The 23,478-nt window shown below is 46.6% G+C and overlaps 1 long non-coding RNA gene across 1 annotated transcript in view; it reads left to right on the top strand.

The window, feature by feature from the left end:
- Window positions 1–23,478, top strand: part of LOC138845406 (uncharacterized) — a 37,208-nt gene that overhangs the window by 633 nt on the left and 13,097 nt on the right. The gene's annotated exons all lie outside the window — the stretch shown is intronic.

The following is a 23,478-nucleotide window of genomic DNA, read 5'->3' as shown; positions in this document are numbered from 1 at the left end:
GAATGATTTCCCCTAAAACATAGAGAATCTTGTATTCCATACTTTCTGTGTTTTTCAAAAATGTTCTATAAAAATGGTTTAGGACTAACAAATAACCTGACCATCATTTAATCTGAGTTCTTTAGAACTTAGTTCGAGATATGCTTAAGCCACAGAATCATCATCTAGTCAGTCATCTCATTTTACTATATGGAGAAAGGTAATAGATGTCTATTTCTTGTTAAGAAAATGCCTACTGGGCCAGCGCCATGGCTCAATAGGCTAATCCTCCACCTAGAGGCACCGGCACACCGGGTTCTAGTCCTGGTCGGGGCGCCGGATTCTTTCCCGGTTGCCCTTCTTCCAGGCCAGCTCTCTGCTGTAGCCCGGAAAGGCAGTGGAGGATGGCCCAAGTGCTTGGGCCCTGCACCCACATGGGAGACCAGGAGAAGCACCTGGCTCCTCCCTTTGGATCAGCGTGGTGTGCCGGCTGCAGCGCACCAGCTGTGGTGGCCATTGGAGGGTGAACCAACGGCAAAGGAAGACCTTTCTCTGTCTCTCTCTCTCACTATCCACTCTGCCTGTCAAAAAAACAAAAATGCTACTAAGCCAGCCTTTTTCCCCACTTGTATTTAGCAATGCATCCTAGCATCATACATGAAAAGGGAAATATAATGTTTTATGCAATCAGCAAACCAGTTTATAAACTCAGCTACTAGCCTTCAAAATTTATGAGTTATTTTGTTTCTTTTTATCTATTAAGTATTTATTTGTATGCTCAGTACAAGGTAGGAATATAAGAAATTATTCAACAGAAGTTCAGTGATCCTGTCTCATCCCCAATTTTAGGCTCTTGAAATAGAACTGGGGAGGGAACTATGCAGACAAACCAGAGTTCCATTCACAAGTACATTTAAAATGAACTGGTAATGTATTGATTTGAAGTGTTGCAACATGCAGAAGCTTCAAAATGTGGGGAAGTCTAGTTGAAACAAGGAGCTGGGGCTGGCGCCATGGCTCACTTGGCTAATCCTCCACCTGCAGTGCCAGCACCCTGGGTTCTAGTCCCAGTTTGGGCACCGGATTCTGTCCCAGTTGCTCCTCTTCCAGTCCAACTCTCTGCTGTGGCCCGGGAAGGCAGCGGAGGATGGCCCAAGTCCTTGGGCCCTGCACCCCCCCCACACATGGAAGACCAGGAGGAAGCACCTGGCTCTTGGCTTTGGATTGGTGCTGCACACTGGCCTTAGCGGCCATTTGGTTGGGGGGATGAATGAAAGGAAGACCTTTCTCTCTGTCTCTCTCTCTCACTGTCTAACTCTGCCTGTGAAAGAAAGAAAGAAAGAAAGAAAGAAAGAAAGAAAGAAAGAAAGAAAGAAAGAAAGAAAGAAAGAAAGAAAGAGAAAAGGGAAGAGAAGAAACAAGGAGCTGGATGAGAAGGTGAAGCCAGTGTTTGAATAAGTAGAAAGCAAAATATGCCCACAGAGATGATGTAATATCAGATGTGGAAATGGATCTACTTGGAGATAGTTGCAAAGTAAAAGATTGTGACTCTTGTTTCTGTATCAGGAGTGGGCAATGTATTTCTGCCAAGGCCTATTTGGATATTGATAGCATCATTTGTGGGCCATACAATATGATCAACTTAAACTCAGGCTGCTACAGATTTGTGAATTTTGAGTCCTGCTTACAGCTGCTTTGGCAGGGCCAGACCAAGTGATTCTGCTTGCTTTATGTGGCCCATGGGTCAGATGTTCCCTACTCCTGTTCCAGATGGAGATTTGGGCTTTCCATGTTTCTTTTTTTTCCCCACACAATAGTTTGCACCTTCTGACTGTGTTGCTAAGTACATGGCTGAGAAGTTCCATTTTGCCATTCTCCATGGAAGTCTTTATAACCCTCTGTGATTCTTTCAGCCTCACTGTTCTGGAAACTGGGTATTAGTCTACCTCTTCCCTAGCCAAAAGTGACTGGTTTAAAACAATCCTAATACCTATGAAATATAATCATCGTGGGTGAAATATTTGATCATGGGTGAAATAAAGATAATTTCTCCAGCCCACCACCCATAAATTAAAAGAAGAAGGGAAGAAGCAGACAGAGTGAGAACAAGGAAGAACACACAGCAGGCTCATGAACTACCATTCTGCTAACATCTGATAGGTCCAGGAGGACAAAATCTGTAGAAAGGAGTGTGCAGGGCCAGCGCTATGGTGCAGTGGGTTAACACCCTGCCCTGAAGTGCCAGCATCCCATATGGGTGCTGGTTTGAGACCAGACTGCTCCACTTCCGATCCAGCACCCTGATAATTGCGAAAAACAGTGCGGAAGACACCCGTGGAACCAGAGGTGGCCATTCACCAAATTAGGATCACCCTGAGCAGCTGCAACATCAAGTTCCTGGAGAAGGTGTGTGTTGACTTGATCAGAGGAGCAAAGGAGAAGAATCTGAAAGTGAAAGGATTGGTTCAGCTGCCTACCAAGACACTGTGAATCACTACAAGAAAAACCCCTTGTGGTGAAGGTTCTAAGACATGGGACCAGTTCCAATATGCTTGTGTCTTTTTGGAGAATGTGGGACAGCCCACTTGGTTACCAGCCAGAAACATCAAGCCTACAACTGACAGCCAACCAGAACCAGCTGAACAAGACTGACAGTCCGCCTTATTAGCAGATGCACCTGCCCTATCATCCTACCCCGAGGAACTACCCATAGCCACATCCACTACTGCTTTATACCCACTAGCTCTGGTCAGCCACTCAAATGGCCCACAGCCTGTGTGCAGTCATGCCATTCCTGATTACCATTGTTCCTCATTCCTATGCCCATCTGAGCAAGTACTCCTCTGGTCTCTCATTTTGAGCACTGGTTAGTCAATGATGGGTAAGATCCCCTGGGGGACAATCTAAGACAGGCACAGCTGCATACAGAGACCACATGGAAACAGGGTCAACAATGGTATGGCCAAGAATCATGCCTCCCATTGCTGAAAAATAAATGAAAAGGGGGAAATGTGGTGGAATGAGAAGGCCATGACAAGATGGCCACTGGCAACAGAAACTGCCTGGCAACAGGCTGTGAATGGATGGTTTTGGAAACCATATGACAATGGAGCCTGCCTGGCAACAGGCTGTGGTTGGATGGCTTTGGAAACTGCCTGGCAACAGGGTGTGATTGGTTAGGGCATAGACCGCCCCTTGACCAGATTGTCTGCCTTAGCTATATAAGCAGCTGTAGCAACTAAAATAAATGAGTCTGCAGGCTACTTGCCTCAGGCCTGCTTTCACCCGACTCCCGGGGTCTGTGTGGTGACTCCACACCTCTTGCCCCCACCACACTCCTCCTCTCAGAAATGAATCCACAGCAACAATCATGGGTGAAATATTTAATCATGTGTGAAATAAAGATAATTTATCCAGCCCACCACCCATAACAAACTCAGACTTCAGCTTTCCATGTTATCTGTTACTACAGGAACCACCTCACTAAATGCTTTGAGGCAATAAAATCCAGGGAAAGCAAATGGCATATTAAAATTCCTGTAATTAATAGCTCAGCTAGCATTTTAAATTTAGGACTCCTGACAGCTAGTCCCAGATCCCCTTCTGCAAAAGCATACTGAAAAGCTTCCAGGATGAGAGGTTTGTGGATTGAAATGGGAGGACTTTCCATGTAAAGGAGCAGGACCAATAAAGAACAAGTAGGAAGATACAGTTGGGCAATAGTAATTACCTGATAGTGGCTGGAACACAGATGTATGTTTAGGGAGAGTGGAAATTAGTGTTAAAGCTAGTTGTTGATTATTTTTTTAAGATTTATTTATTTGTTTGAAAGGCAGAGTTACAGAAAGCCAGAGGCAGAAAGAGAGAGAGAGAGAGAAAGTGAAAGTCTTCCATCCACTGGTTCACTCCCCAGTTGGCCACAACAGCTGGAGCTGAGCCGATCCGAAGCCAAGAACCAGGAGCCAAGAGCTTCTTCTGGGTCTTCCATGTGAGTGCATGGGCCCAAAGACTTGAACCATCTTCCACTGCTTTCCCAGGCCAGAGCAGAGAGCTGGATTGGAAGTGGAGTAGCCTGGACTCGAACTGGCGCCCACATGGGATGCCGGCACTGCAGGCATTGGCTTTACCTGCTATGCCACAGCGTCAGCCCCTAAAGCTAGTTTTTAAAAACCATTTATCTTATTTATTTGAAAAGTAGGGTTACAGAGAAAGAGACATAAATTTTCCATGTATGGTTCATTCCCCAAATGGCTTTAATGACTGGGACTGAGCCAGGCCAAAGCCAGGAGCCAGGAGCTTCTTTTGGGTCTCCCACATGAGTGCAGATCCTCTGTTGCTTTCCCAGGTGCATTCACAGAGAGCTGAATCAGAAGTGAAGCAGCTGGGACTCAAACCAGTGCCCATGTGGAATGTTAGTGTCATAGGTGGTGGCTTTACCAGCTGCCTTACAGTGCTGGCCCCTAAGGCTAATTTTAAGGTAAAATTCAGATGTTTAGTCCAGGATTTACTGGAAAAGCAGTTTTGCTGAGTTGTATTGAGTTAAATAAATCATTATATGTTTAATTGTTTAAATGGTAATTATTAAATATTGAACATATTCTCTGATTTTTTTCTTCTGTTCCTTGGGCTTTTGGGATCAGTGGGATTAATTTGAATGACATCATTTTGGAAATGACTTACTATATTTACAATGATTTTCTTTTCCTACTAAAAAAGTTACTCTTTAAAAAATATTCTTTTTTTTAGCAGTATTCTTTGTTAGCAGAAACCCAACATACCTTAAATATGCTTGTGATGAGGGGAATGTGGAGATGCAATGTCATTCTTTGTTGGAAATATTTAGTAATTTGTCGGATTAAAACATATTACAGTGAAAGTCCTCAAGCATAGTTTGTGTAAAATTTTGAATTTTGAAACTCTAGCTTAAGCCATGGAAAAAGTTGAAAATTATTATCTCAGTTTTGGTTGTCACCATTTCTTATACTATACTGAAAAATTTAAATATCTATTTATTCATTTATTTGAGAGGCTGAGTTACAGAGAAACAGAGAGCAACAGAGAGAGAGGTCTTCCATCTGCTGGTTTACTCCCCAGTGGCCACATCCAAAGCCAGGAGCCAGGAGCTTCTTGCGGGTCTCCCACATGGTGCAGGAGCCCAAGCACTTAGGCATTCTTCTGCCACTTTTCCAAGCCATCAGCAGGGAGCAGAGTCAGAAGTGGAATAGCTGGGACAAACTGGCACCCATATGGGATGCCGGCACCATGGGTGGAAGCTTAACTTACTACTCCACAGCACTGGCCCTTAAATGTCTTTCTTGACACTGTCTCAGTCACATATTGTAGAATCTTCCTCAGATTTGTGGGGTGTATTAGCATTTCCTCATTTTTTGTGGACACAAAAAAATCAGTTTGCGATGGAAGATAACAAAAAATGGTGGAAAAGAGTTATTCCCTATAACATTTGTTGGCAGCCATTTGGGAGGTGGAGAGACATACTGAGAGATATACTGAGAGAGAAAATCAGACTCAGCAGTCAGAGCTGCCAGTGGAAGCAGAGTGGTCTACCGACAGCCAGAGGAAGGTATACTGTGCCCGTGTAGATTCGCATAGATTTGTCCAAGCCGATTTTGGTATCACCTGTTGGCTAACAAATAAGACCTTTGGTGTAGACAGCCTTTGAGGCAGAGAACTAAAAAGAAGATGAACAAAGCAAAGAGCAAAAGCAGGGAAAGGAAGAGAAGCTGAGGAGACTGGGAGGAACAGAGAGGCGAAACAGATGATCACTCTTGGAAGGGAGAGAAAGGGTTGATCTGGATGAGTGATCATGATAAGGACTTAATTCTCTGACACAGAAAAAGTGCATGCCCAGCTTTACACTGTATGGCAGAGATCTTAGTAGTCCATTGTGATGATCCATGGCAACACACAAGGGATCTGTAAAAAGTTCATGGAAAATATGTATTATGAAAACATTATGCTTGACTTTCAAAATTTTTTGCACCAAAATAAATAATGTTTGAACAGGATTTAGTTAAAGACACTAAGAAGCATAAGACATTGATTTGAAAAGAACTTCTGTCAGTGCTGCATGAACTCTGCTAAAATCAAAGCATGCATCAAATTTATTGTGAAACTTGGGAGAACAGTGAAGTTGCCAATGGTTTATAAAAAGCTTATATGGCCAAAGTCCCAAAGAAATCAGCAATTTGTAAGTGAGTAACTCATTCTAAGGGGCAAGAGAATGTTGAAGATGAAGCCTGTGGTGGCATACCATCCACATTGATTTGTGAGAGAAAATTTATTCTTGTTCATACCCTACCTAACTGAAGAGGACCAATAATTAACAGGAACTGTAGCTAACACCAGACCTCTCTGTTGGTTCAGTTTTTACAATTCTGACTGAAAAATTAAGTGAAGCAATTGTTCTGCTCAATGGGTGCCAAAACTTTTGCTACAGACAAAAGCAGAGCTTTCAGTAGATGTTTTCAACAAGTGGGATCAAGACCCTGTGGCATTTCTTTGAAGAAATGACCTACATTGAGATGAAACATGGCTTTAAACCTATGATCCTTAAGACAAAACACAATCAGAGCAGTGGTTACCGAGAGGTAGAAGTGATCCAACCAAAGCTTAAGTAGACCAATCAAGAGCAAAGACCTGGGCAGAAGTTTCTAGGGACGCTCAAGGCCTTTTGCTTGTTGATTATCTGGAGGACTAGAGAAAGATAACATCAGCTTATGAGGAGAGCGTTTGGAGAAAGTCAGCAGACGCTTCAGCAGCAGCACACCTAGGAATGCTTCACCAAAGTGTTTCTCCCCCACAGGGCTCCTGCTTGTTCCTCTCATCAAGCAAGGGCAGTTTTGCCTTTTGATGGGAAATGATTAAGCATTCACATGACAGCTCTGATTTGGCTCCTTCTCCCTTTTTATTTCTTACCCTGTAAAAATCTGTAAAGAGTACCTGTTTTGCTTTAGTTAATCATGTTTAAAGAAAAAAAGACTGCCCTGACAGTGTTGAACTTCCAAGACCCTCATTTCTTTAGGGATGGGCTGAGTGACTGGCATCACCACTGACAAAAGGGTCATGACCTTTGAAGTTCCTTTGTATTTGGAATATTTAAAATCTCTAGGAGAAAAGTATTTATTGTTGAAAAGTGTAGTTTAGATAAGAGGGTGAAACAAAAATCCTCCTCAAGCTAGTTTGTTTCAATCTAGTGTTAGAGGAGAAAAAATCTATTGACATAGTAAATTATATGTCATTCTATCAATTAAATAAATTCAGCGTCTTTTCTTAAAGCACTGAAACAAATAGAATGCTAAAGATGTTTATGGATAACAATCAAAGAATTTATGCTTAAAAGAGAAACAGGCTAAAATAGATATTCCTTCCCTGTCCATTTTATTGAGAGGTAGCAGTCTATTCCATAGCAAATAGAAAGTAAAGAAGCAAAAGCAATTTAAGAGAAATTTAAGGTATTCAAAATCTGCTAACACTGACAACCATTGTCAACATTTCATTTGTGGTCTTCCAGACCTTTTTTTATTTTTTATTTTTATTTTTTATTTTATTTTTTTTTTTTGACAGGCAGAGTGGATAGTGAGAGAGAGACAGAGAGAAAGGTCTTCCTTTGCCGTTGGTTCACCCTCCAATGGCCGCCACGGCTGGTGCGCTGCGACTGGTGCAATACACTGATCGGAGGCAGGAGCCAGGTGCTTCTCCTGGTCTTCCATGGGGTGCAGGGCCCAAGTACTTGGGCCATCCTCCACTGCCTTCCCTGGCCACAGCAGAGAGCTGGCCCGGAAGAGGGGCAACCGGGACAGAGTCTGGCGCCCCAACCGGGACTAGAACCCGGTGTGCCAGCACTGCTAGGTGGAGGATTAGCCTATTGAGACGCGGCACTGGCCCCAGACCTTTTTTATAATATGAAATATATGTGTACATGTGTTGCAGATCTATCATATAGCATTTTAGATAGAATTATGTGTTGCATGTATTTTAGTCTGCCTAGTGGTAGTGGTTGCTATTACCACTATTTTGTTTGGCTTATTACTAAGCCAAACTTGTAGTAATAGATTACTTTTATTGAATAAGAATGATTTCCCAGGGACTGGCATTGTGGCATAATGGTTAAGCCACCACCTGTGATGCCAACATACCATTTAGATGCTGGTTTGAGTCCCAGATGTTCTACTCCTTATCCAGCTCCCTGCTAATGCCCATGGGAAAGCAGTAGAGGAGGGCCCAAGTTGTTGGGCCCCTGTACCCACATGGGAAGCCCAGATGAAGCTCCTGACTCCTGGCATCAGCCTGGCCCAGCCCTGGCTATTGTTGACATTTGAGGAATGAACCAGCAGATGGAAGATGTCTTTCTGTGTCTTTCCTTCTCTCTCTATAACTCTGTCTCTCAAATAAATAATTAATTAAATAAACAAATAAAAATGAACTCTATTACTGGATTGTTTATTTTATTTGAGAGAAATAAGACAGAGAAGAAGAGCTCCTATTCACTGATTCACTTCCCAGATGCCTGCAACTGTTAGTCCAGGTCTCTTATGTAGGTGGCAGGGACTCAGCCACTTAGCCATCACCATTGCCTCCCAGGACCTGCATTAGCAGGAAGCTGGAGTCAAAAGCCAGAGTTGAGCATCAGATCTAGGTACTCCAACGTAAGATATAGGTGTTTTAACCACTAAGCTAAACATTTGCTCCTGGATAATTTTTTTTAATATTTATTTATTTTGAAAGTCAAGAGTTAACACAGCGAGAGGGAGAGACACACACAGAGGGACATACAGAGAGAGAGACATCTTCCATCTACTAGTTCACTACCTAGATGGCTGTAACAGCCAGACTGAAGCCAGGAGCTTCATCTAGGTCTCTGAGGAGGGGAGCAGGGGCTCAAACACTTGGGCCACCTTCTGCTGCTTTTCCCAGGCCATTAGTAAGAAGCTGGATCTGTGGGCTGGTGTTGTGGTATACTAGATAAAGCTGCCACTTGTGATGCTGGCATCCTAAGGGCATTGGTTCATGTCCTGGCTGTTCTACTTCTGATCCAGCTCCCTGCTAATAGCCTGGGAAAGCAGGGGAAGATGGCTTAAATCCTAGGGCCCCTGCACCCACATGGGAGACCTGGAGGAAGCTTCTGGCTCCTGGCTTTGGCTTGGTTCAGCTGTGGCCAGGCAGCCATCTGGATATTGAATCAGCAGATGGAAGATCTCTGTCTCTCCCTCTCTAACTCTGACTTTCAAATAAATAAAAACATCTATTAAAAAAAAAAAAAAAGAAGCTGGAAGCCGTTGTCACAATTGGTAGCTTAACCTGCTATTACACAATGCTAACCCTGGGTGATTTTTTTGTTTTTAAGGCTCTTGAAATGTGTGACCACAGTTGTTTTTGAAAGATTTAGACATTTTATACTGCCATCAACCAAGTATGATCAGAAAGTGGGTTGGTGGCCGCAATGTTAGGATGCGTGATTCATTATTTGATGTCATTAGGTTATAAGATCCTATGGTATTTTCCTCTACAAAAGTTAAATATCTGCTGTCATGACAGGACAGGTGACTCCTTAGCCAGGAGAGCTCCCTGTTGAGCCACACAGAATCATTTCAGGTGGGGAAGCCATTCCAACTTGTATTTCTATTGTGACCATTCCTGTTATGGACTAGTTCTTGTCTTATTAATTCTGCCTTTCTTCCTGTTAGCCAAGAACCATTTCATTATGTTGTTTTCTGCATATATTCAACTTCACCTTTTACGTATTGGTTATGTTTTTTGATCCTCAGTATTCTGGAAACATCTGTGTGCTTGTAGTAACATTTAGCTTTCATCATACAGGTATTTCTGGTGCTTAATGTGTACTGAAAAAGATCAAAACTGTTTTGGGTTTGGTTTGGATGTTACTTCTGAGATTGAACCCAGCAGTTCATTTAGAGGCTGAGAAAGGTAGCTGCTGCCTTAGGAAGCTGCCTAAGACAAGCTGTGTTGGCATATGAGAGGATACTCTTAAGTATCAGGAATTGTATTTCCAGCATTAAGTACCGCAATGAAGTGCTTCTTACCTATTAGAATGAAGGGGATGTGAGGTCATCCTCTGCTTAGGAAAGGAATAATACAGTCATATAAAGTACCCTAAGCCCTTGGGACTGAGTTCCGGAATTGATATGAACAAAGCTACTCTGTGCCATCCCCTCTAACTTCCTGCGCTGTGCAGTGCGGCAGCTGTTACTCACCTGTGACCCTTGAGCAGTTCAGATGTGGCTGGTGTGACTGGAGGAGATACTTTTCATTTTATTCAGTTGTACTAATTTTAAGTGTATGTAGCTATATGTGGCTGGAAGATCGTCTTTGAGCTAAAGTAGCCAGAGAGCTAGTGATGCTTCGGAGACAAACGCACCTGAGGGAGTCGGTAAAGGGTGGATCAGCAAAGGCAATTTCTGAAGAAATGAAGGAAAGGAAAGGTGGAGTTTAGAATCAGGTAGCAGGGGAAAAGAGAGGAGAATGCTCTGTAGGAGAAAGTGGTGCCTCCAGAGGAAGGTGGGCGTCTTTCACTCACCTGAGGGAACACACGTCCAGATAAAGTGGCGATGTGGGCAACATGGGAAGAATCACAACGTGGAAGGGCCCTAATCATGCACACAGAAGTGGTTGAAGAGACCAGGAACACTTCTGGAGGATGGTGAATATATGAAAAATCAAGAAAAAATCATTCTGAATATACATGTTTATAAATGTTTTTAAAAACAGAGTGAGATTTCTGACCCTTGTACAAGCATATTCTCAAAAATGGCATTATCTTGGAATGAACTTTTGTTTTCATATATTTTCAATATTGTTTGAAAAAGCATTTAATATGAGTAAAGCTAGGAATAATTACTTTACACATGAAGTAAATTCTAAATTTTCACGTTAAATATTTATTTATTTAAAAGGCAATATTACAGAGAGGCAGAGGCAGCGAGAGAGATAGAGAGAGAGAGAGACAAAGAGGCAGAGGTCTTCCATCCACTGGTTCACTCTCCAGATGGCTGCAATGGCCAGAGCCAGGACAATCCAAAGCTAGGAGCCAGAAGCTTCTTCCAGGTCTCCTGTGTGGGTGCAGGGGCCCAAGCAACTGGGCCTTCTACTACTTTCCCAGGCCATAGCAGAGAGCTGGATCACAAGTGGAGTAGCTGGGACTTGAACTGGTACCCATATGGGATGCTGGCACTGTGGGCTGAGGTTTTAACCCTCTGAGCCACAGTACCAGCCCCAACACAGTAACTATTTTTTTACAGAACCATTTGTCTATCTTGTTAATGAGAGGAGCCAGAATGTCAGAAAAAAATTTCTAATTTCCCACCAAATCCTTTATTACTTATCCTCTTGACTCTGTAGGCAGGGAGAGCAAGATGGATCTAAAGCCTGTACCTGCCCTGTCATATGACCTGACCTGGATAATGTTGAAAACTGAGTGCAGGAATAGATAGACTCTTTTTTTTTTTTTTTGACAGGCAGAGTGGACAGCAAGAGAGAGAGAGAGAGAGAGAGAGAGAGAAAGGTCTTCCTTTTCAGTTGGTTCACCCCCCAATAGCCGCTGCGGCCAGTGAACTGCGCTGATCCGAAGCCAGGAGCCAGGTGCTTCTCCTGGTCTCCCATGTGGGTGCAGGGCCCAAGCACTTGGGCCATCCTCCACTGCACTCCCGGGCCACAGCAGAGAGCTGGCCTGGAAGAAGAACAATCAGGACAGAATCCGGTGCCCCAACCAGTACTAGAACATGGGGTGCCGGCGCCGCAGGTGGAGGATTAGCCTATTGAGCCGTGGCACCGGCTGCTTGCTTATCTTTTAGAAGATTTTTTTTTATTCAAAGTGTGAATTATTTCTCAAATTTATGTTCTATATTTATCAGATTTATGTTCTACAGACATTTTCTCCTAGTCCATTGCTTGTCTTCATGGCTTTTGAAGCACAGATGTTTTCAGTTTCCATGCCATCAGGTTGATCTGTATTCTTGCTGTGTTGTGCCTTGGGTGCCATATCTAAGAAATCTTTGTCAAGTCCAAGTTCTTGAAGACTTTATCCTGTGTCATCTGAAAGTTAATTGTCAGAGTGAGTGCCTGGCCCAGCAGTTCAGATGCCAGCCAGTTAAGATGTGCAACATCTCCGTCTTCTCCATCTTAGAATGCTTGGATTCAATGTCTGGCTCCTGACTCCAGCTTCCTGCTAATGCAGACCCTGGGAGATAGCAGGTGAAGGCCCAAGTCATTGAGTTCTTGCCACTCACATGCAAGATCTGGACTGAGTCCCCAGCTTCCTGGTGGACATCTGGGGGAACAAATAAATGACTAGAGATCTTTCGTGACTCTCAATTAATAAGTAAGCCCTGTATAAACTGATTTTAAACATTTCAAGTTGGTATTATTTTACTTTTTATGTTTAAATCTCTGGTCTATTTTGAGATAGTTTTGGTGTATGGTGTGAGGTAAGGGGTTTTGCATGTGGATATCCAGTTTCCCAGCATTATTTTTTAAAAAGACTGCCCTTTGCTCACTGGGTTGTCCTGAGGACACCTTGCTGAAAATACACTGTCAACAACTATAAGAATTTTACTCTGGAGTCACTCTGTTCCGTGGGTCCATGTGTCTGTCTTCGTACTTGTCCACACTGGGTTCAGAAATGTAGCTTTATAGTCAATGTTGAAGTTACAAAGATAGAAAGCTCCAATTCTGCTCTTGTTTTTTAAAATTATTTTGGCCATTCCTGATGCTTTTTTAATTTTTCATTTGTGGAGCAGAAAGAACAACATATAAATGCAGAGAGTGAGAAGGAAAGAGAGTTTCCATCCACTCCCTAAATGCCTGAGACAGCTGGTGCTGGGCTGGGCTGAAGCCAGGAGTCAGAAATTCAATCCAGATCTCCTATGGAGGTGTGGCAGAACCCCGAGTACTTGAGCCAACACTAGATGCCACCCTGGGTCTCCATTAGTAAAAAACTGAAATCAGGAGCTAGAGCCAGATTTTGAGCCTAGGGACTCTGATGTGGGACACACACATCTTAACCACTAGGCCAAATGCTGACCTCCACTCCCCCACATTCATATCTGTAATAATTGTATGTAAATTGTAGCAGTATCTTGTCAAGTTCTACAAAAATGCACAGTGTAATTTTGATAAGGATTTGGAAGGACAGTCACCTTTCCAATACCATGTCTTCCGATCCACAAGCAGGAAATAACTCTTCAGTTATTCCATCAGTCATGTTTTATATTTATCAGTGTGCAATCCTTACACTTCCATTAAATCCATATCTAAGTATTCTATTCTTTGGATGCTATTGTGAAAGGGATTGTACTCTTCTTCAGGTTGTTGATTTTTGCATATTAATCTCATCCTGAGGCTCACTGTGTATAATGATTAATTCTGATAATGCTTTTACCGGATTCTGTGGGGGCTTTCTACATAGAGGATCCTGCCATTTGCAAATTAGGACAGCTCTGCCCCTTCCCTTCCCATGTGGATGCCTCCCCACCCTTTGCTTGTCTGATTGCACAGCCCCATTTCCCTCTTAAGTCGTATGTAACTGAAGCCAGTCACACAGGAGTCACTGGCTCCCTGGGGCCCTGACCCTTGCTTGTGGCCCCCTTACTGATCCTCAACCCCCATGGCTGCCTCTGCTCTCTGACCATTGTGCCCTCAGAGGGGTGCTTGCCTGCCCTCCATGTGGCTACACTCTCTCTGCACAGGCCAGGAGCTCCCCAATCCCAACTACTGCACCGCAGCAGCGGGTGCAGATTTTACCAGCCCAGATGTGGGTGCAAAAAACAGGCATTGCATTCTCTACCCCCAAATTCTCCCTGGCTCAGAAGGCCCTGTTTCCTGCAGAGAGCCAAGGCCGGGGCCATCCCAGCATGCTCACGCTGGACAGGTGTGGCTGAGGAGCTGGTGCTGGGTCCCATCGTGGGTATTGTGGGCAGGGTCTGGGCCCAGCACAGGGATCCTGAAGCTCCAGCCTCCAGCCAGGATGTGCAGCCTGTGGGCCCGGGCCAGGGCCAGGCCACTCCCCTGGCAGATTGACCATTAGAACTCAGGGGTAGGGAGCAGAGACTCAAGGTTCCACTCGGTGGTGTGACCCACAGCAGCCCTCCATAGGACTCTGGGGGCATCAGGGCTGGGCCTTGGTCATCACTCTGGCCTCCCCTCCTTCCCTCACTGCTGACCTGGGCAAGATAGGGATGGCAGCTAAGGTTTCTTGCTAAGGCTGGAGCCCTCTCTAACCCCTGCCACCCCACATCCTTCCTGGGCATTGCTCTGTGCAAAGAGGAAACATGCCAGGGAGAGCTGTCAGAGTTGTGCCCCCAACAGGCCCCCCATGATGCCCCATGGCCAGAGTCCAAAGGCCCCTCTGCCAGGTCACATCCCAGGCTGGGGAGCAGGAATGTACCAGAGCAGCACCTCCCAGGACGCGGTGTGATGACATCGAGAGGGCAAACTGCCCTGGGCCATGGACACTACTTCCAATTTCCCCAGATAACAGGGTGGTTTCCTTTGTAACGAGGTCTCCGGCAGGCAATGTGCAGCAGGGCTTGGTGTCGTTACGCAGCAGCTTCTATATTAATGGCGACAGAGGAGGATGTAGGCATGGCTGTCACGGAGCGAGCAGGGTGACGGTGTTAAATGCTCCTGTTGCAGTCAGAAGACCTCAGTGCAGTTAAGGGGTGAACAAGCAAGGTTGGATCCATGGGTTCCTCAGACAGCCCCAACTCCCCTGCCCCGAGCACCCCACCTCCCAGCAAGTCAAGCAACCTGAGTGTGTGTGTCCATGCATGTGTGTGCAAGAGCATGCGTGTCAGTGCATGTGCATGTGTGTGTGTGTATGTGTAAGTCCCTCACAGGAGCCTGTAGGACACCCAAGGTCAGTGCTCAGAAGGGGAGGCAGGCCAGGGAACTCCCAGAGAAGGAGGGCACCTGTGTGAAGTCCAGGTGAAGTCTCAGCAGTGTGGGGAGGAGGTGCTGAGCCCAGAGCTCTGAGTGCCAGGCCCAGGCTTATCAATGGGTAACAGCTGTTGGGTGCAGAAGGCAGGCGAAGCTCAATGTCTCCTAGTGGTTCAAAGCTCTGCTTGCTTGAGCTCTTTTAAAAGTAACTGGAAGTGTAAAAGTTTGCATTTGGTGCTGGCTGGCAGTCGAGCTAATGGGTTTCAGGCTGCAATGAGGAGATGAACTTGGAGGCCAGCACCCAGAGGCCCCCAGTCTGCTGCTGCTGTGAGGTCGGCTGCTTTCTGGAGGGAGGAAGCTGATTTAGCTCAGTTTTGGAGGCTGAAAGCCCAAGATGAGGCAACACCTGTGGTCCAGCCTCACAGGAGTGGAGCAGGGGTGGAGCAGACAGGCAGCCAGAGAGGGTCTGGGCAAGGCCTGTGTTCTTAACAACTGTTGTCATGGGAACCAACCATGGAGGGGGGATGGAGGGCTACATCAAGTCCTTCCAAGGGCAGAGCCCCAGGGACCCAGTTACTTTGCAGCTGGCCCTGCCCACATCACCAGGCTGGGGATCAAATCTCTGACCTGACACTTGAGGGGACACACTCAAACCACATCCAAACCAGTGCATCACCTGGGCTCCTTCTATAACAAGTCCCCAGAGGAGTGGTGTGTGCTGCCTCCCAGCAAGAATCCAAGGGGAGCACCCAGCTGAGGCTACCTGGACTCTGATTATGTCTGTGCCTTCCTGAATTGCCTGCTCTTGGTGGAGTAGGGGGTGGGGGGAGCTCTTTAGACTCAGCCACATCAGCACAGACCATGATCCAAATGTGGGCCTAGGGGCATAGCCTTGAGCTTGGTTTCTAGTTGGAGTCACCAGCTCAGCCATTCTGACACAATCCGTCTACTCTAGGGCAGTGGTTGTCAAAGGGAGGCCCCCAGAGCAGCAGCAGCAGCAGCAGAGCACCAGGGAACGAGTGAGACATGCCAGTCCCCAGGCCCCTGATGTCCTGAGTCAGAAACTTGCAGGAGGCCCAGCGGTCTGGTGCAACAAGCCCTCCAGGTGACCCTGAACTCCCAGGTGATGCCACTGCTTTACCAGTCTTGGAATCACTGCCTCAGGTTGGTGGCATCAGACTTAGCTGTGTACTAGATTATGTGGGGTGGAGGTGTGAGTGGTGACAGTGATGAGGCTTCAAACCATAGTGAAGCCTGGATCTGGGCCCCTGGATCTGGTTTAGCCTTGAGGTCAGGTGGGTCACAGTTCTTGAGCACTGATGAGCATCAAGTGCAGCCGATGCTGAGAACCTCTGCAGGGAGCATTGCCCACTGGGTGAAAGTGAGGAGGAGCTTGCAAAAGGGAGGGTCAGGGCCCATAATGAGAGGGCATGAGAGCAGCTGCCTGCATTGTCTCCAAGCCACCATTGTCTCAGTACACACAAGGAACCACCCCACACAGCCCCTGCCCTTTCCTCTTCCTTTCTTTACATCCACCAGGCTTTGCTAAGAGTTCCACTTGATTGGCAGCCACGCTGCTCTGGGCTGGGGTCTCCTGCTGTGGTCTGATCTGCATTGCCCCTGCCCCCCCATGGCTCCTTCCAAGGAATTTGAAAGAGCTTAGGATAGGGAGCCTGGGTGGGCTGCCAGGTATGGAGCTGTCAGCTCACTTCAGCTTCCTGGGAAGGGTGATGGGGAGGTGAGGAGACATTCCCCGGGGGTGGGGCAGGAAATGAGAAGAGTGTGGCTGTCCCCAGGCTGTGCACTGAGGCTGCTCAGCCTGCCCCCCACTCTCCCCTGTGCCCGAGTCATTTGCAGGCTTCCATGTCAGGTGTGCTCAGCAGATCCCTTTCTTATGAAGCCCACGGCTGGCAGGGGTGGGCTCTGTGGTCTCCGCTGGGCAATTTCACTGATATAAAGAATTGTTAGTGTGAGTTGTCATTCACTTTGGGGGCTGGCGCTGTGGTGAAGCAGGTTAAGTCACTGCCTGCAACAAACACCTGCACCCCTATGGGCTCTGGTTTGAGTGCCAGCTACTCCACTTCCAATGCAGCTCTCTGTTAATGTGCCTGGGAAAGCAGTGAAAGATGACCCAAATGCTTGGGCCCCTGCACCCATGCAGGAGAGATGAAAGAAACTCCTGGCTCCTGGCTTTGGCTTGGTCCAGCCCTGACCTTCGGGGCCATCTGGGGAGTGAACCACAGGTAGCTGAGAGTCACGCTTCCTCTGCCAGCCTCGCAGCCTCCCTCCAGCGCCCCCTACTGGCAGAATCTAACAGAGCCATTAGCACAGCTGGGATGCTCCAGGCCTGGTCCCAGCCTCAGTGGGAGCAGGGGAGCTGACCACGATGCCTGCACACAGGGCACACTTCCCTGTGGACAAAGTGGAGGCCTCCTCTCTCGTACTTCTCTCTTTCCTCTCTGTGGCAGGCCTCAGGGCTTCGAACCACCACATAGCTGTCGTTTCTGTCCTGTGGGGTGTAGATGGCACAGGGCTGGTGTTCTGCCCTCTGCGATCCATACCAGGTACACAGCGCACACCTTGCCCCTGTGCCCTGCTGTCCACCCCGTGCCAGAGACGCTCAGCCTGGGCAGAGAGGGAGGGAAGCTGACTCCCTGTTTCTCTTCTGTCCCTCCTCACCTGTCCAGCTCCTTCCTGTCCTGTGTGTGCACCAAAGTGTGGCACCAACACCTCCCAGGGTCTGAGCTTTCCACAAAAGAACAATCCAATTTCTCAGGAAGGGAGCGATCATAAGGTAAGATTTCGCCACATCAGAGCAGCATGTCCATTAAATATGGGCCCAGGTGTTCTCTCTGGGCTCCCTCATTCTGAAAGACTCACAAAACAATTAACTCCCAGGTTACTGAGCTGAGAAATGCACGATTGTCTTGTTGGGGGCAATAACACAGGAGGGACTGTTCGGGCATCTAATTGGCACCCGGCCACACATGGCAGCATGTTAATCAGACAGCAGTTACCTCAGAGAGCTAACTGACATCCGATAAGCAGTCCAGTGACAGCCTAATTAAACGCCTCAGTGGGCTGAGTTTGGCAGCTGGGAGGGGCTCAGGAAAGGGCTGCATGCTCCTGGCAGCCCCCAGACATCAGGGGTCATCGGTGGAGTCTCCTTCCACTCCCGGGAAGTGCAAGGGTCCAGCCACTGGGCCAAGAGGCCGTTGACCTGCTGGAACCTAACGCCTACCTCAGCTCAGAAAATCCACACAGCCCCCAGAGCACAGCCAGTTTCTGTGTGATTCCGGCCCTGCCCCGATGGCTGGTTCTGGCTCCACTCTCCTGTGCAGAGGGCCCTCACTCCAGCGTGAGTTCCCTTCCCTGCCCACCAGGGACGGTGCCCAAATCTCAGGCCTGTTGGGAGGGGCCAGCCCAGTCCCTGCACAGAGCAGGAGCTGAGTGTCTTCTAGGGTCCGCTGTCCTCCCGGAGCCTTCCCTGCCACTGGCTTCTTCCCACGCCTGGGGTCTGGCTGGGCCGCACACCGTATGGCTGTGGCGCTGACACCACCTTCCCCAGCTGTCCACTGGGTGGAGACCAAGCTATGATCATCAAGTGTGGCTTGGACCTGGGATTTCTTTTTAATTATTTATTTGAAAGGCAGAGTTACAGACAGGGAGACACACACACACACACACACTCACACAGATATCTTCCATCCACTGGTTCACTCCCCAGATGGCCACAGCAGCTTAACCTGCTACACCACAAGGGCCTGCGCTGGCCCCAAGGGCCTGGGATTTAAATGCTAGTTCCACCATTCCTTAGCTGTGTGACATTGACTCAGTGGCTTCACATCTCTGTTCTTGAGTGTCTCATCTGTGTCTTCCACATCTGTGGGTTCTGCATCTGGGGATTCAGCCAACCACACATGGAAAGTTTGTTCAGAGAACAAACCTTGCTTCTGTTCTGACTGGGTACAACCTTTTGTCTCCTTGACAGTATTCTGCAAGCGATATAGTATAGCCATTATTCACCCAGCACCTAGATTATAGTTGATACTGTAAGCAGTGTAGGCATCATTTAAAGTGTGTGGAATGAAGTGCACAGATTATATGCACAAATACTCTGCTGGCTTTTGTAAGGGTCTTGAGCATTCATGGATTTTGGTATCTGCCGGTACCCAGGGACGGCTGTGCTCACCACCAGGGTTGGTGCAAGCCTTAGGTGGCTCAGCATGCACAATAGGTATTCAGCGTGTGTTGGCTGCTGCCATCTAGGCCCCCGGGGTGATGCCCCTGAACTTGATTCTCAACCAGGTCATTTGGTTTTGGGTTTTGTTTTTCCCTAGTAAGCATCGTTCTCATGCATCCAGGCTTCTCTCATCCCTCCCTAGTCTCCAAGTGGCCACAGGCTTCATCCTTACTTCTTTGTCTTGAGGGTTGCCCAGTCATTCCAGATTCTGGCTGCTGCAACACAGCCACCGCATGTTTTGTTAAAAGAGAGAGAGGGGTCAACACTGTGGTATAGTGGGTAAAGCCACCGCCTGCAGCAGCAGCATCCCATATGGGCACCAGTTCAAGTCCCGGCTGCCCCACTTCCAATCCAGCTCCCTGCTATGGCCTGGGAAAGCAGCGGAAGATGGCCCAAGTCCTTGGGCCCCTGTGCCCATGTGGGAGACCTGGGAGAAACTCCTGGCTCCTGACTTTGGATCTGCGCAGCTCTGGCCGTTGTGGCCAAATAAACCAGCGTATAGAAGGTCTCTCTCTCTCTCTCTCTCTCTCTCTCTCTCTCTCTCTCTGCCTCTGTCTCTTTGTAACTCTGCCTTTCAAATAAATAAATAAATAAATCTCTTTTTAAAGAAGAAAGAGCGTGTGTGCAGGCACAGGCATTCGTATATCAGCGCACACGCTGATTAGGTCAGCGAGCCCCAGTTCCCTTAAAGTATAAGAAAAATGTGAGTCTTTCTTTGCCCCTGGTTGGTATTCCATCTTAAATATCACTTGGGAGCTTAGATTGTTCATGGATCCAGGTCAACTCAATGAAAACTAATTTATCGAAAGGCTAATTTGCCATAAGTCAACTTACTGAGAGTTAATTTGCTGGAGATCAATTTGCTGAGTCATCAAATCACCAAATCCATCGAAACTGTCAGCCCCTCAGCAGTGGTAGGGTGGGTGGGTGCAGCCATCTGCTTCCAGAGCAAGAAGCACATGGGAAAGTAGTCTTAGATACAGAGGTAAGAGTAGGGCAAATGTTGGAATGATGAGGATGGAAGCTGCCTTTAGGAGCAAGTGCATGTGTCCACAGTGAACCAAGGTTGGATCCCCTGTGTAGCTGAGCTGGGCTAGTTGCTCTGTGGTTAAACAGCTGTAAGGAAATGATGATGAAACTAAAACAAAGTTCATTCTCGGGGACAGCATTGTGGTGGGGCAGGATGCCTACGTCCCATGTGAGTGCCGGCTCAAGTCCTGGCTGCTCCACTTCTGATCCAGCTCCTTGCTAATGCGCTTGAGAAAACATCAGAAGATGGCCCAAGTGCTTGGACCCTGCCACCTACATTGTGAATCCAAATGGGGTTCTGGGATCCTGACTTTGGCCTGGCCCAGCCCTGGATGTTGTGAGCATTTGGGAAGTGAATCAGCAGATGGAAGACCTCTCTCTCTGTAACTCTGCCTTTCAAATAAATAAATGCATCTTTTAAAAAAGGAATTCCCTGTAATATGGTGATACAGTCATCTACAAATGGGCTCTGATTTTTAGTGACTCAGGCTGCTTCCTCCTGCTGTGTGGCCTCGCCTTCAGGTGTGCTGGTTCTGAAGGGAGGACAGTGCTGACCCGGGGCCATGGGCCTGGCCTTTGCACCTTGGCCAAGGTTGTGGCAGGGAGTCTTGGGCAAGAGGATGGGGGGCCCAGGGGCTGGAGCTGAAGCTGGGGTAGCAACCTCTTCCTGGGGGTGTGCTTAGAGGGGTTCCAGACCCCTCCAGAAGCTCAGACGAGTGGCCTGGGCCCAAGGCAATGGACAGGGCCTTGGGGCAGAATCCTTCTTTAACCCCACGCCTTTCATCAGGAACAAACCAGGACTAGCAGAGGCTGGGGACAGGCCGCTGCACACAGACCAAGCAAGGAATCTCAAGACCCCTAAATGTAGACTCATCTATTCAGTAAAAAAGAAAATAAAGTCATTCTCTACTCACATGTTTAAAAATAACATTAACTGAATCTATTGAGCATGTTCTGTGTCCTAGAACCATGTTGGGCATTTGTGTGCTTAGCTCACTTAATCGTGAGAGCAGCTCTACAAAGGAGTCTCTGCTTTAAGTCCCAAGGGGTCAATGGTGCAGGCTACGATGTCTGTGCCCAGTGATACTGGCAAAGGTGGCTCCCTGGCCCAGTTCCGTGGAGCAGTTGAGGAGTAGTTTTCTGAGAAAAAAGCGAGCCTGATTTCCCTGGCCCTCCTAGACTTTCCACATATTTCCATACATTTCTTTCCATTTAAACTAGTCTAAGCTAGTGGTTCACATTATAGAGTTCTGGCTGCTACAGAAAAACAATGACAAACCGGTCTATTGCTCTTTGGGTAATTATTTGTAGCCACATCCACTGCTCATCATCATGGGACTTTTAACATGAAGTCTCTCATGATCAAAGAATACCATTCTATGACGTGTAAGTTAACATCATTTTATTTCCTTTTTTTTCTAAACAATGTACCAGATGAAAGGCTGGTACACAGCAGGGTCACTCTGGTCTAAGAAAAAGCAACTTCTTGCCTGGACGTGATCAGTCCCAAACTCCCTCGCCGACGCTACACAAACTTGGCTTTGTGGTGGCCAAAACAATGAGGACAGTGATTTGGGGCTAAAAGAGCACCAAATGGCTACTCACCCAGAGAAGCTGAAACTAGAAGGAACTAAATCGCTTGGAGATAGTGAAGGGAAAACAAAGCAGATCAAACACATAAAACCAAAGAACCCAGATCTGACTGGATTTTCATAAGTGAGGAGAAAGAGACCACGGTAAGAAGGTGAACCCAGAACGTGGAACCAGGAAGGACGGGAATGGATTGGGTAAGATGAAAACCAAGGGAGGCAGGTGCTGGGCAGTGATGGGTTGGCCCTCCTGGCTCGCCTGAGCTGACTGTGGTGGGGAGAAGCGTCCGATTGTTGTGCACTATTTTCTAAGCCAAGCCTCACTCCCGCTGTGGACTGGGCTCCTGCTCTGACTTCACCCTGCTGTTGGTCAGCTGACCTGCTCACTGCAGGCCTGCACTCCTGAGTGGGTGAAATGTTCTATCGCCCAGAGCCAGGCTTGCTCAGAGGCAGATTGGCCTATTATCTAATCACTGCCAGATCAGGCGTTAGAGCCATGTTCCAGAACCCGAGCCATCATTTCATATAAATGTCTGCCAAAATTTTAAAAATATATAGCAAACTTTTTAAAAGGTTTAGACACCTGAACATGAAAGCAAGGGAACCTTTATTTGCATGAGCGTGTGCATGGGTTTGTATATTTGTGTGTGAATATTATGTTTATGAACATAGAGGGGACTTCAAAAGGCTTATGGAAAATGGAATTAAAATATAACTTTATTTTGTTGCAAGAATTTGAAACCCATACCCACTCATGAGTATAAACACACACAAACACATACAAATTACTATATATATATATATATATATATATATATATAGGCATGGCAAATTCAAACACTCTAAAATGTATCCTCAGTACTATTCCTTAAAATTAACTACTACTAGTTACTTTCTTGAATATTTTATAAAAGGATTACATAATTATAGTGTATTAATATGTGTATTTATACATTTGTATCATTTCCTTTTTTAAAGTATTTGAAAGGCATACTGACAGAGAGATATCTTCCATCTGCTGGTTCTCTCCCCAAATGGCCACAGCAGCCAGGACTAGGCCAGGCCGAAGCCAAGAGCCCAAAACTCTATCCAGGTCTCCGATATGGATGGCAGGGGCCCATGCACTTGGGCTGTCTTTTTCCCAGGTGCATTAGCAGGGAGCTGGATCGAAAGTGGAGCAGCTGGGAATCAAACCAGGGCTCAGATATGGGATCTGGTATCACAAATATGGGATCTGGCTTAACCTGTTATAACACCCACCCCTGTATCATTTTCTTCTTGAATCCATATGAGACATATACTGCTCTTCCTTGTACTCTCCCCATTTAGAAAACATAAATTGGAGCTCTTCCTACATAATCCCTCATAAATCCCTCGTCCTTGTTAAAGCTCTGAGTGCTATTGCATTGCATGGATTTACTGAGCCACATTTGATTTAAACACATAAGGGAGTTCTGACTGCTGTATTTGACAGTGCTTGGGATTGCCAAACTCACTATGTTCAGAATTCTGGGGGGTAAATGGTGTTTCATTGTAGCTTTAATATGCGATTTCTTAATGACTAGTGTAGTTGAGTACATTTTAATAATAGGTTTATTGGCCATTTGTCTATACTTTTGGTAAAGTAGCTCTAAAAGTATCTTTCCTGATTTTCTGTTGTGTGTATACTCATTATTTACTTGTAGTAGATTTTTATATATGCTGGATTCAAGCCCTTATGAAATGATG

This window comes from Oryctolagus cuniculus, chromosome 15 (assembly GCF_964237555.1).
Source record: "Oryctolagus cuniculus chromosome 15, mOryCun1.1, whole genome shotgun sequence".
NCBI classification, from domain to species: Eukaryota; Metazoa; Chordata; class Mammalia; order Lagomorpha; family Leporidae; genus Oryctolagus; species Oryctolagus cuniculus.
Note: the sequence above shows the minus strand (reverse complement) of the source record. Positions and strands in the feature narration are given on the sequence as shown.